Below are 13716 nucleotides of genomic sequence, written 5' to 3'. Positions count from 1 at the left end.
GACTCTTCGTTTGGCACCAGTGTTCCTCCAAACATAAATGGGGGGGAAATCCTTAAAAGGATATAATCGGGGGAAAAATAGATTTCCTTTCTTTTCTCCATCTCAAATCTTCCTTTCTTCCTGCTTTCCCCATTCTTGTTTCCTGCCCCTCACCCCAGAATACACACTCACAGATCCTTCTGGACCCCAGTGTTTAATCCATCTTCCCCACTGCAGTCCAGCACAATGGTGACATCCCACTCCAGTTCTATCTCATGCTATGCATATCACACACACATGCACACACGCACGCATGCACACACGCACACACCCCGAACCTGGCAGAGCAAGAGACTCTATTTCTGCCAGAGAAGTCCTTCCCCTGTCTGTCTGCTGTCCAGGTAGAGTCACACCTTGTACTAAGTTAGGTGACACTCATTAGAGCAGAACCAGGAAGCTGGAATTATGTCTCATCTTATCTCTGCCCTGCTCTAGGGCACATTGTTCTTCAGGAATTGAGCTATGCCACTTGCGAAAAAAAATGACAAGAGATTCCCTAATGGTTCTTCCATTGTCAATTCTAAATTATTTCCTAGGGAAGAAACCGTCTTTCCATTTGCTCATTTAGTTGTTGATTCACCAAACATTTTATTGGGGATAGTCGAGACGGTGTCGATAGCAAAGAGCTAAAATATGCTCTCTGTAAGATCAACTAGGTGAAAACCAGACAGGTCAATTGTGGTCATTGCACTGAACAAATTCTTCAGGGAGCCTGTTTGCTAATGACTGAGGGTGTGTGTGTGTGTGTGTGTGTGTGTGTGTGTGCGCGCGCGCGCGCGCGCACGTGCACACAAGTGTTTGCATTTGTATCTATGTGCACTCATATACAGAGGCCAGAGGTTGTGAATCTTTCTCTGTTGCTGCCTACCGTAATGTTTTGTTACTGAGCCTATACTAGGTAGTCAGCAAATCCCTGAGATCCTTCTGTTTCTGCTTTCAGCACTGGACAGATAGCAGAACATAGCCTCACCTGGCTTGGATGCTAAAAATCCAAACTTCAGCCTTGGCCTTGCACTGTGGCAGGCAAAGGAACCAATTCCTAGTCCCAGGAAATGTTTCTTAATCAGATTATGCACCAAAGTTACCCCAAAGAGGTCTGGCAAGAATTCCCAGTGATGCCTGGACCAGAAGGCTCCAGAAGGAAGACCATCCCCAGATGGAAGGAATAGTATGACCCTAGCTACTTAGCATATTAACTTTAAACTTCTGAAATAATCTTGGACTATTTGTATATCGAATGATTAAAAAAAAATCTATGACATTTCAAACCACTTCGGCACTAAATTATTTCGCTGTTAATAAGCGGTGATGTTACGGCTATTTCCATGAAGACGGAGACCATTCAAACACCAGTGTTTTCATCTGTGAAAATTGCATTAAACCGCACTGGGAATTTTACTAAGAGATGTGGAGCCTGGATAGACTCTAAAAATCCTCTCGAACCGTCATACATCTAGTTTGCACCTAAAGCTCTAGATGGAACTTTAGAACCAAAGGTTGATGTCTCCTTTTCTCTGTAAATGGCAGTTGGGGAGCGGATCCACTAACTAACCGTTTAAAGCTAAAATATTTAAGGAGTAAAGCAGCCACAGCATAACCTCTGGTTTGCTAGGTCTCTTGTGGTTTATAAAGATATATTTTATGTCTTTTATGATTACGGGATGATGCTAAAAAATTTGTGGGCAATAATACCATCCCATTGAAAACGCTTTCTGAAATATCTCTGTCCAAGACACAGGAGGCTACCTGGGTGTCAATTTAAGCAAAAGATGTTTCATTTCTTCTTAAGAAAAGGTACTCCGGAAATTTGACTTAGAAACTAACCTTTGATGTTTGCACATCATGTATATGAGGGCATTAAGGCATGTGTCTGTGAATAAAATTTTTGCTTCGTGATAAAATTATGTTTTGTAATATTTTAAATATCATTTTTGGTTGTATGGAGTTTGTTGAAAGTAACTAGTAAAATTTTTTGTTTTAAATTTTTGATTTTAACCCCTATTGACAAGTTGAATGGAAGTATAAAGCGGTTAAATAGCACCGGTTTAAGTAGGAGGAGTGTTACTTGTATGCATATTTACGATGCTTTATTTGATGGCTCTTTTCCATAATAGCACTTGACTTTCTGTGTTTTACTCTTGTCGTTACTCCCCCCCCCCGCCTCCCCGCCCCCATTTTGGGTTGAAGCCACTCTAAAGTTTAACACCTGGGAGATTTCTCACTTATGGTTCCCTTTAAAAGTGCTAAAATCTCAGCCTCCCAAACAAGAGACCAAGCCACGGGCTTAAAGAAAGAAGTGGTATTGATAAACGGCCCCAAGAATGTTGCCACCTTTCGAATGTGTCCGCTGCAAAATTCTTTCTCTTTTAAGCCAGCAGGAGAAAGGAAAGGGGGCTGAGAGCCTGGTCCCTCCAAAGGCTTCTGGCAGGCGGGTCTGGTCTTCTAAAACATCCCCTGCTGCTCTAGAAAAAGGATCCCCTGAAGCCAAGGAAAACTCTGGTGGGGGCATTCACATGCATAGCACCCTCCCCCCAGGGCTTTAGAGCATAGGTCCCCGGGGGCGATTTGGCCCGGGTTGAAGAATGGAGACTTGTGAACCCTTTGTCTCCACACCTAGAAGTCTGCTGAAGTGCTGCGTCTTTCACCTTAAAAGCCCATTTAAAAAGAAAAATATGGTTTGTGAGAAGGACACAATTTGGACACCATCACCCTTAATGGAGTCCCTTTTAAACGTAACACCCGGTCCCATCAATTCTCTTCTAAATTACTTGTCAGCACCTAGAGAAAACCTGCCCTTGATTATCTTATGCAGTTGCTTAAAAGTACAGTGTATGTGTGCACTCGCCTGTGTGTGTGTGTGTGTGTGTGTGTGTGTGCACTTCATTTAAGACCTCCGATAAATGCCATCACTAGAATCACTCTTGCTAAGTTTAAGGCACAGTGTGACTGATACGCGTGTGATTGTCGTCAGCTTCTAAATCGGTTCACACAGATCATCTCAGAACTCAAAATGAGCAAGCTAGACCACCTAGAAATAAGGCCATTGTCCGCAAGCTTTTAGTTACAGTTGCCAGGCCAACAGGATCAGATGGAGGACTTTGTCAAAGCCAGAGGTGCATGAAAAGGTAGTGTTTTTAAGTTTAGTACTGGTTGAGATCTAGACTAGTCCTCGTTTAATAACTATGAATAGGAGAGGCCATTTTGAAGCAGTCACTTGTTTTCAGAGTTCACGCTTTCTTTGTCCTTGAGTGTCCCCTAACTTCTCAGCTTAGAGCGTCACTGCCAAGTCATCTAGAAACCCGGTGCGGCTCACTCTACTGCAATAAATAGGAATCGAAAAGCTAATTAGCAGTTTTGACATAGCAAACACGGGTTTCCAGAGTCACCGTCCTAGTGCCTTTGATGTAACCTTCCGCCAAGGAAAAAGCCCAACGCGGAAGTCGTTCTAAAAGTCAAAGGCTCCCCAGTTTCATCACCAGAACCTTATTGGAGTCCACTTCATTTCCTCTTCCTCCCTGCCCTGCCCAAGTGTGTTGAGCCCTCTCAGCTGCTCTGTTCTCATCAATCCCATTCAGTTCATCCTCTACCTGGCCATCGGAAAAGGTTTTCCTCAGGTGGTCTATTGTCTCACTTCCCCACTAAAGAATTTCAGGGTTTCCTGTTAGCTCTGAAGAACCCCATGCTGCCTGCTTGTAAATTGCCACCAGGTTCCCCCAGAAACCAGAAGAAACTGTCAGCCACTCTCACGTCAGTTGTCCTTCCTGCTTCTCAAACCAGGGCAGTCCTGGTGGAGTGGACATCTTCCTTCCTTCCATTTGTTTGATTTTGGTTTTAAATGTTCTTTCAAACTGGTTCGACTCTTCTCTTCCAAGAGTTTGCTTAGCCTCTGTTCTTCTGGTGCTGGAGAACTAGGCCTTGCCCACACTCAGTAAGCACTCAAAGTGTTCTTTTTGTATTTTTAAATTATTTATTTTTGCTTTATGTGCATTGGTGTTCTGCCTGATCGTATGTCTGTGTGAAGGTGTCAGATCTTGGAGTTACAGACAGTGTGAGCTGCCATGTGGGTGCTGGGAATTGAACCTGGGTCCTCTGGAAGAGCAGTCAATGTCCTTAACTGCTGAGCCATCTCTCCAGCTCCTCTGCAAGTGTTCTATATCCCACCCCCAGATCTTAGTTGTTGCCTTGCTCTGCTGCCCCTTGCTATCCTTGAGCTCACTATGTAGCCCAAGCTGGTTTGAAATTGGCTGTCCTCCTGCTTCTGCCTCTCCAGTGCTTGCACTACAGGTATCTGTGCACTGCCATGCCTGGTGACCAACCTCTCTTCATGTCTTTTTGACTCCGTTGCACTAATTGACTGGGTATAGACTGTTATTTATATTAACTAGTGTGTGCTCTCAAAATGGTGACTTTTTTCGGTTCGTTTACATGTATATGAAGAATAGAAATCTCGAAAGGCATGGTTTGCATTTTCAAATATTTAGCTATATTTACATACGTCGTCCATATGTCATTAGATTTGGTTTGGGATAACAGCAGACTGCGGACGGCTTATCGATGGTGACACATGTACAGATTTTTATGACCCTTGAAATTATTCCCACTAATTGTTTCAGGACTGAAAAGAGACGAGCAGGTACAGTGCTAGGCGGGTTTTCAGCTCCCCAGCCACAGAGCCAGTGACTGGGACACAACCCACTCATAGAGGACACAGCTGCTGTATAAGAATCTCAAGAAGGAGAAAGCTAGTGCTCGGCTCATTTCGATTGGTCAAAGGATAAAGTCAGAAATCAAGCTAAATAAATCCCCACTCCCTCTGAACACAAGACAGGAGGGGGAGGAAGGGCTCTGAAACAGGGCCCCACTGAAAGCGAACCACCGCCTTCTCCTCTCCATGTTAGTAACAGCCCCTTGAACCTTTAAAGGAACAGGTATATATGTAGCCGAGAATTAACAAAAATAAATCTCTATCTGCACCTTTTTTTTTTTTTCATGTCCCTCTGGAGCAGCACAGAAAAATCTATGGAGGTGTTAATGAATTTGTCCCTGGCAAAGTTCATTGCCAGGCACATGTACAGGCGCGGTGTGTGTATTCCCAGACACATGTACAGGAGCGGTGTGCACGCACCCACGTGCACATACACATGTGGCTGCCCAAAGGGCTGCTTGCTTCTCATTGATGCACAGCTGACAGTCATAAGGACTTCTCCGTGCTGCTAGTCCGTGTCCCGCTCAGCTGCTAGTCCACTCAGCTGATGGGTACTTCCGGCTGGGCAGGGTTACTGTGGAAAACAAAATCAGACATTTGCAACCAGTTCAGTTCTCAGCAAGAAAATGCACATGTTGTTGACTTTTTTTTTTTCCCTTATAGGGTACTCAAGGAAACGCATGTCATTATAAATCAGTAGTAATGAAATCACCATTATGGCATCTTGGATATTGCATTTGCTAAAGCCTTTCTGGACTTTAAGTCAGCTTTCGATGATTGATATTATAGACAGTGGATAAGCATTTTTGATGGATCTCTTTGCTCTCAGATGGGGAATTATACTCTTTGATTAAAAGAGTATAATGCCGTTGCAGAAGGAAAGGTTTAGATGTGGTCATCACAGGTTGGTGACATCAAAAACAGAAGCTCAGTTAGAATAAAACTTGCTGTCAGGAAAAAACGGAGCCTTCTTTCTGAACCCAGGAACATGTGGTTCATGTGAGCTTGCTTGTAGAGGGTTGCTACAATAAGGCTTCTTTCATACAGGTGTGTTTATGCCCCAGGCTTGCTGGCCACAGTCCATTCCATTTACAGAAGCTGAATTAAACAATAACTACCGCTTGCAAAAAAAAAAAAATGGTGAAGGTGGGGGGAAGGGGAGGGGGAAAGGTGAGCGTCAAAGGAGATGCCTGAGAGCTTTGTTAGGGCCAAGAAAACCCGGTTGTAGTTGTCAGGGCTTGTTGATGTTGCTGGGAACGGCACTTTTTTTTTTCTCCTGGATTTTGTGGTTCTGCCTTAGGAAAGAAAGTAAAATAGAACGGAAGAACAAAGTCCCACTCTATAAATCAGCAGCTGCTCCTTGCCAGATCAAAGGAATGACATTTTTGCTCCTGGACTTCTTGTCCACTTGAGGGCTTGACAGGCAGCTAACAGCTGGCCCGCTCCACTGTATGAGAGAATCAGCCTACATCTTCTTCCGAGCAGATGACAAGCTAATCAGAGACCTCTCCATAGCACAGGACGCGTGAGTGCACCTTGACCTTGTCCTACAGCTCGGATATATAATTGCTAAACAGCGTGGTGCATTTTTGGGCCAGTTAATTCTTAGGTGACATCCATGGAGGAGAAGAATCTGAGATGACGCTCAGTCAAACGGGATCATGAAGGCCAAAATTATTTTTAAAGCTAGAAGATGTGTTGGGATCAGGTCTTAGTGGAAATTAGCGCAGGTTTGGAACATAATGGGAAATGGCTGTGAATGGGGTAACTGATCACCAGGGGAGATGGCAGAGGTTTCAAAGCCCAATCTGCTAGATGGCTGAAGTGGCCGGGAGCTGGGAGCTGGCCATTTTAAAAACGATCACCGTTTCTTTGTAGGGCTGGTGGAGTTGAATGAAGTTATAGATCTATGTTCCGTGTCTGACGAAAGTGGTTTTCAGAACCATTCTTAGGTGTGTAGGTATTCAAATCTGGAGTTTTAATGTCAGTAGTAAAACGTTCGAAGTAATTCAGTTTCTTGTTGATTTCCATCTGCAATAAATCATGGACGGGATGAGGTAATATGCTATAGCTTATGTCTATTGACTTAGCGTTTTATCTTTAAGAGGGTAGATTCTAGATATGAATAGCTAAGGAAGTTCAAGTGTTTTCTCCTCCCTTGCTTTCAAGTAGCTCTGAAAGATCGCCTTTAGAATACATGATAAATAGCCACACATGAGTAACCCAACAGCATTCCGTAGGAGTATCAGGGCTTCGGCGTCGGGACCTCCTCGGATGCTTTGTGACGTGCCGCTGGGTGTGAGTGTGCCGATGGAATGGTGCTGAGCATTCGGAACGAAATCGAAGATAATTCCCTGTGTAAAGGGAAATTCCTCAGATACTTTTATTAAATAAAAAACCTACAGTTGTCCATATAAATCTCGTTAGATATGATGCCCAATTTTATCCATCACCTTTAACATTTTTTTTCCTAATAGAGAAGAACCATATGTATTATTGCAATTCAGAAAGGACAGAGGTAGATGGAAAGGTGAAACAGGAGTGTGCCGGCCGTCCTCTCTGGTCCCTGAAAGACCCTCTGTTGACAATTTCCACACAGACATTTCATTGTCCCAGCTTTTACTTTAAGAGACACAGATGGAGTAAAAGGAATCAAATTATTATACATTGTTTGTTACCCAAGGCAAGTGATTAAAAGACTCTTTAGATTTGCGGTACTTAAAGAGGCTAGTGGAGGCAATGTTTGCGGCCACGAGAGTCACAATTAAAACTTGAACTTTGCAACTTTCTGTTCTTAGGCAGAGCACTAAGATGTCGTCTGATGGCTCTTACTGCAAGACTTCAACAACTTAAAGTGCAGAGGTCACCCAGAGAACTTCTCAAATGCAGATCTGGGAACAGTAGTGCTGGGTGCGGCGCTGTGGTGCTTCTGTACCGCTAACACTCTGGAGGTGGCCTGGAAGCTGCTGGGCCAGGGAATTCAAGAGTGGGGAGGAGCTAGAAAGTCACTAAGAGGATGTGCTCGAAGATGAGCCCACTCTGCAACCACACCTGCAGACAGATGCTTCACTGGTGTCTAAAATCACACACATACACACAGAGACACCAACACACACATGTGCACATGTACATACATTTGCACACAAACACACACACAACACACAAATATACACACACATAAACACACACAAATACACCACCAACATACACACACGCGCGCGCACACATATACACACACACAAAGTTGCGTGTTTACATGAAAGTCTGGTCTCTAGAAAGACCCTACCACATGGGCACATGTTACAGATGACATTGTCATTCTGTTATCGGTCCAGTATGCATATTTTTAGTAGTCAACCCATCTATCTTTTTCCTTTTTTTTTCCTCTTTTTTTTGGGGGGGGGGTTATTGATTTTTATTGAGCTATACATTTTTTCTCTGCTCCCCTCCCTTCCTCTCCCCACTCTTTCAACCCTCTCTCATGGTCCCCATGCTCATAATTTACTCAGGAGATCTTGTCTTTTTCTACTTCCCATGTAGAATAAATAGATCCATGTATGTCTCTGTTAGGGTCCTCATTGTTGTCTGGGTTCTCAGGGATTGTGAATTATAGACTGGTTTTCTTTGCTTTATATTTAAAAAACCACTTATGAGTGAGTACATGTGATAATGGTCTTTCTGGGTTACCTCACTCAAAATGATGTTTTCTAGCTCCATCCATTTGCCTGCAAATTTCAAGATCTTGTCATTTTTTCTGCTGTGTAGTACTCCACATCTTCCTTATCCATTCTTTGGTTGAGGGGTATTTGGGTTTTTTGGGGGAGGGGTTGTTTGTTTGTTTGGTTTGTTTTGTTTTGTTTTTCAAGGTGGGGTTCTCTGTGTAGCTTTGGAGCCTTTCCTGGAACTCGCTCTGTAGACTAGGCTGGCCTCGAACTCTCAGAGATCCGACCATCTCTACTTTCTGAGTGCTGGGATTAAAGGTGTGTGCCCCCACCGCCTAGCTCTATTCTTAATTATCAACTGTAAGGGAACAGAACTTTTTAGGAATCTTGATTAGCTGCGTTGTGACATTAGCATTCATGAGCCCTTACTATATACTAGGCAGTTCTCAAAGAACCTCACACATACACACTATGGCTGTCAGTCCTGGAAACATCCCAGGCTCACCCAACCCTCCCCCAGCTGGTAGATAGGAAGGAAAGGGAGGTGGGGAAGTGATAAGGAACACAGACCCCTGGCTTGTTGTCTTTCTTTGAGGACTGTGACCAAAGTTGAGTGTTTTAGTGAATAAGCTGTATGGGTGTTTGCGACTTCAGGGGAGCATTAGATAAAGCGGCTGGAAACCCACAACAGACATTTAGGGAAATGAACTGTCACCCACTTGATAACTTTGCCCTGGGCCTTTCGCGTGTCAGCAGGAGCAGTCTCTCCACTCCAGGCAAATTCATAAGGCTCCAGCGTCTTCGTGCTTCCACGCTAAGATCATGTTTTCATATTGTAAGGGTATGAGTATTTATTTCCCATGTTTTTACAGGTGTGGGAAAATCTAACATTCTATCCAATTATAATTACACCGGAGCGCAAGGACATTAGTTATGATCTGTGAATGCGTCCTCAAGTCGTGTATGAATCTCATTCATTTACCTCACTTTGCTCAAAGTTGTCATTGGGCAAAGATTCCATGTCTGAACACCTTGGATGTACAGTGGGATTCAGTCATTCTCAAGTCCAAGTCCTTGTTAGACAGCGTTAAACCCGTCTAACTCACTCGTTCAACCGGAGACCAGAACACAGAATAAAACTTGTTTTGTTTGTTTATTTTTTCATATTAAACAAACCTAACTGAATGATTTCCCAAGGTTGAAACGCCACGGAAATCCCAAGCAGGAGCGCGCTGGTAGGCAATCCCTGCAGCCAGCCAAAGTAGAGCCTTTTTGTGTGTTTTCACTGGGCCCCTTTCACCAAGCTCCCCACCACACCTTTTCCAAATTGATCTGATCCCTTGTCAACAGTTCAAGCCTCTTCCTTGACAACACCAATCCAAGGAAAGGCTTCAAATCCCGCTACCCTGAGAGTGTTCAGGGCTGGCTGCTTTCCAAGTGGGTGGGCTCAGGGAGAGAGGCCTGTGCTCTCCCACAAAGGAATGCTCCTGCCCGGAGGAGTGGGTTACCAGGTGTGGCAAGAAGTTAGTGAACCAGAAAGAAGGGATTTAGCAGCCATTTAAAAGGGGTGGGGGAATCACCTTCCAATCCAGAATGACACCTGAGTCTACTCCCATCAGCCTGAGCTACGCTTTGGAGTGAAACTCTTGAAAAGAGGATGCAGTGGTCAGATTTCAGGGGGCAGGGGTTGGTGGGGGGAGCATGCAAAGCTCAAATTGTTGGGTTTTCTTTGAGGTGGCTGGTGGTCTCTAGAAGGTCTCTCCAGCAAGAATCAGGTGGGCTTCTGTGACTTTTGCTGTCTGGAGTCCATCCCTTTGACTCTTCTGAGGGTCTGTTTGCTGCTGTTGTTGTTGTTGTTATTATTATTTCTAAGTTGACTTAGAAAAGCCTCCTGATTCTTGGAAAGTCACTGAATTTATTTCTATAATTAAGTTATTTTAAGCTAAGAGTCTCGGTATATAAGTTTGAAGGATTACACATACTAATGCATTTTCTAGTTAAGTAAAATTTAGAGATGCAAATAGTCTCAGGAGACTCTCTTCGAAGCTTTTGTGTGAGCCTGGGCACTAACTTCATGCTCAATACAAATCAATAGAACTAGTGTAGTTTGGGGTACTCACCCCCTAGGGAGTCACTAATTCAATTATCTGTAGTCCTTAAAAAAAGTCACAATGAGGCTAATGAAATTTTTTCTAAGGGAAATCTGGAGAAAGCACTAGATTTATTAACACATTTTCCACACAAGTTGTACAAAATTCAGTTTTAAAAAGCTGTTGAATATCTAAGGAGACTTTATACCAGGGTTAAATTGTACTAATAAAGAAGTATATTGTATGTCTGCAACTTCAAAACCATGCCAGGGTGACTAAAACTTGGCGAGTTGTGTTTCTTGTTGTCTCTTTCTTCCTCCTTTTCTTTCTTTCTTTTTTCTTTCTTCCTTTCTTTCTTTCCTTCTTTCTTCTTAAATATCAGATACAGATGAAAAACCTAACAGTCTTTGGATTGGAAATAACTTGTGGGGGTTTTCATTAAAGTTGGGTGCAGCTTGCTGCATTTTGGTTACTTGGATGTCTTCAGCAATTTTTCAAATGTTTTGGGTTTGGCAAAGTCCAAAATGTTTTTTGCCAAGACCCTCTTTTCCCCTTATTTTTTAAACCCGTGTGAAATGCAGGGATAACTTAATCCATATGTGTCTGATTCATTTACACTTAACTCATCAAAATGTTATTTCGTGAGACCCATTTAATATCCAAGAAACCTTTTGAGCCTTTTAAAGATGAGTCTTTTGTCTTTGAAGCAGGAAGTTGCATTTTTCCATATGAATGAAGCTCTGGCCTTGAATGACTGGAGATGAGTTGATTTTTCAACTTTGCTGCTTCAGAGTTTAAGTAAAATCAAAACTTGATATTATGTTGACTATCCGCAGAAAGGAAAGGTCATTCTTAAAATATAATCAGAGGAAGTGGAAAGGATTTATGTCAAATCATTTAGGGAAAGACTATATATGGAAGTTCATATTGGGAATTAACAAAATAAAAAATCATTTCTCATTTGATTTTTTTTTTCATCTCTGAATTAAATGGCTCCATTTTGAATTCGTGAGAGTATTTTCTAAAAGGTGGTGCCCTATGGGTCATCAGCATGAGGGAAAAAGAGATTTGTCATTTTAATTTTTAAGATCACAATTTTTATTAAAGTGAGCACATTATTAATTTTAATAACATCTATGGCGTTAATAAACTATTCCGAGATTAGGGCAGTTGACAGTTGGCAGGAGTTTTATGTTCAGAGATTTCTGGAGAGGAAAAAAAGAAAAAGAAAACAACAACAGCAAAAACAGGGGCCCATATGTTTTCCAAATCCTGTATGATTTGGAAGAATGCATTGGAATTATGAAACAGTACTGGGGACCAAAAGCACTAAGAATAAAGCTTCACAGAGGCTGTGTGGAGCCCTCGTGAGACAGTAAAGTCTCTGTGACCCTCTGTGAAAACCCTCCCCGCCCTGTGAAACCTGTAGGGGCTTCTTTCTTTCAAGCCTTCCTAGGAGCAGTGAGCAAAGAAAGGCCATTGCCGTAACTGCTAGTGAACATCCTGTCCATGCCATGGAAACTAGCTGAAAATGTGAGGCCGGAGTGGCATTGCCAAGTTCAGCCCGTCTATAAAGACCCGCTAGCACACAGAATGCTTTTTTTTTTAAATGTCCAGCTTTGTTGGATCACCCCCATTGAAGAACCTTTTGAGAGGATCCCCATTTTTACCAGTGTAAACATTCTGATGAGTATCCAAAGAAATGACCTTTGAGTGAACCTCTAACCTTCCTGGTAATTATTTGTTTGAGACAGTGTGAAGTTCTCCTGCTGAGAACTAAGAACCGGGACGCCTTGCAGCTCGGCAAGGGTGGGAGTGTTTGCGGGAACAGCAGAGAGAAGGCATAAATAAGGGAGCACTCTCCAGATGTAAATAATAAAGGAATAAAAAGGAGGAAACTTAGAAGGGTCGGCAGCAATTTGTTTCTCCTAAAAGGTTGACCTACAGGAGAAAACAAAAACAAAACAACAACCCACCACTCGACAGGATTGGCAGCAACTGAAAAGGAGAAGCTGCCCCTCTCTATCAGAAATGTGGAGACAGACCCAAAGGAACCTGCTCTTGGCTTCTCTTGTCTTAACTGAACCTGTGAGCCCCTAGAGGGAGAGAGTAGAAGCCGGCCCTCCTAGGCCTCAGATAAACTCTTTTAACCAGTTGCTTCACGAAGTCTTTGTGACTGGGTCAGCAACATTTCAGGGGACAGAGGGGATAAAGACGAAGCTTCAACTCTCCTTTTTCAGCTAACTGTGCTTACAGTAGCCAGCACTTCCCTCCCCAAAAGCCAAGGGGTGGAACACTTTTGACAACTGGGACACCCTTTCTTAAGTACTAGAGAAGCTCCTTCATTGTGTCGCCAACAGCACATGCAGAGGGCTCCTTTGGTTTTCTCCTGACTGTTTTTCATCAGCCCGACTGGATTCTTCCCAGAGAACTCAAAGGAGGCTATGTGAGCTCACTGTCCTCCTCCAAGGGACTTACTGCCAACCCTCGAGAATTCCTCAGAGAATGGACTTTCAGGTCCTGCCTGAGGCCCCATGTGGATGGATTGATCATTAAGTCCCCCATATGCTTAAGATTTGAAAGGAGAGATGCTGACCAACAAATGTTATCAATAGAAAGCAGTTCTGCAGGACCAGCTAGCTGTGTGCTCCCTACCCCCAGCCCCTCCCTTGCCTCATACAGGGCCACTGAATCTTTCCCAGAAGTCCGTAGTGTGGGGGAATACCATCATTAAAAGCACAGGGACAAGGGTAACTCGCAAATGGTAGAAAATTGTTTTGTTTTTATTAAATTTGCAGAAATAAAGGAGATTTCTTATTGTCTTACTCTGTTTGTACATGAATATTTGATGGGCATTATTAAACATTAAAGTAACATGAAGTAGGCACTTATTTTTGGATTTTCAACAAAATTAGATCCAGGCTTCTGAGACAAAATAACCACTGCTCCTCACATTCCTGGGAGTCAGCAACCGCCTGATTTGAAAACGTTTCCCGGGTCCTAATATCTACCATGTGGACCTGAGGCTGGCTTTTGAGCGGGTTGAAAGGTGGCTGAGTTTATGGTTGGCAGTTAGCTTATCCACTGCCCTGGGTGTCCCTGCTTTGGCTGCAAAGGCCGCCCCCAGCTGGCACTGACCTCTGAGTGACCCCTAACTTTAGAGGCTTAAGCTGCAGGAGTTGCCCCAAGACCAGAAGTCTTCGGGCCCAGCACTTACTAC

The 13716-nt window shown here is 43.4% G+C and overlaps 1 protein-coding gene across 8 annotated transcripts in view; it reads left to right on the top strand.

Annotated features, from left to right (window-relative positions):
- Meis2 (Meis homeobox 2) overlaps positions 1-13716 on the top strand; it is a 205819-nt gene that overhangs the window by 185762 nt on the left and 6341 nt on the right. The window lies entirely within an intron of this gene.

Source organism: Microtus oregoni, unplaced genomic scaffold (genome assembly GCF_018167655.1).
Source record: "Microtus oregoni isolate MIOR12 unplaced genomic scaffold, Mior012 000031F_ref0000149, whole genome shotgun sequence".
NCBI lineage: Eukaryota > Metazoa > Chordata > Mammalia > Rodentia > Cricetidae > Microtus > Microtus oregoni.
The sequence above is the reverse complement of the archived record's forward strand: the minus strand, read 5'-3'. Positions and strand labels throughout refer to the sequence as shown.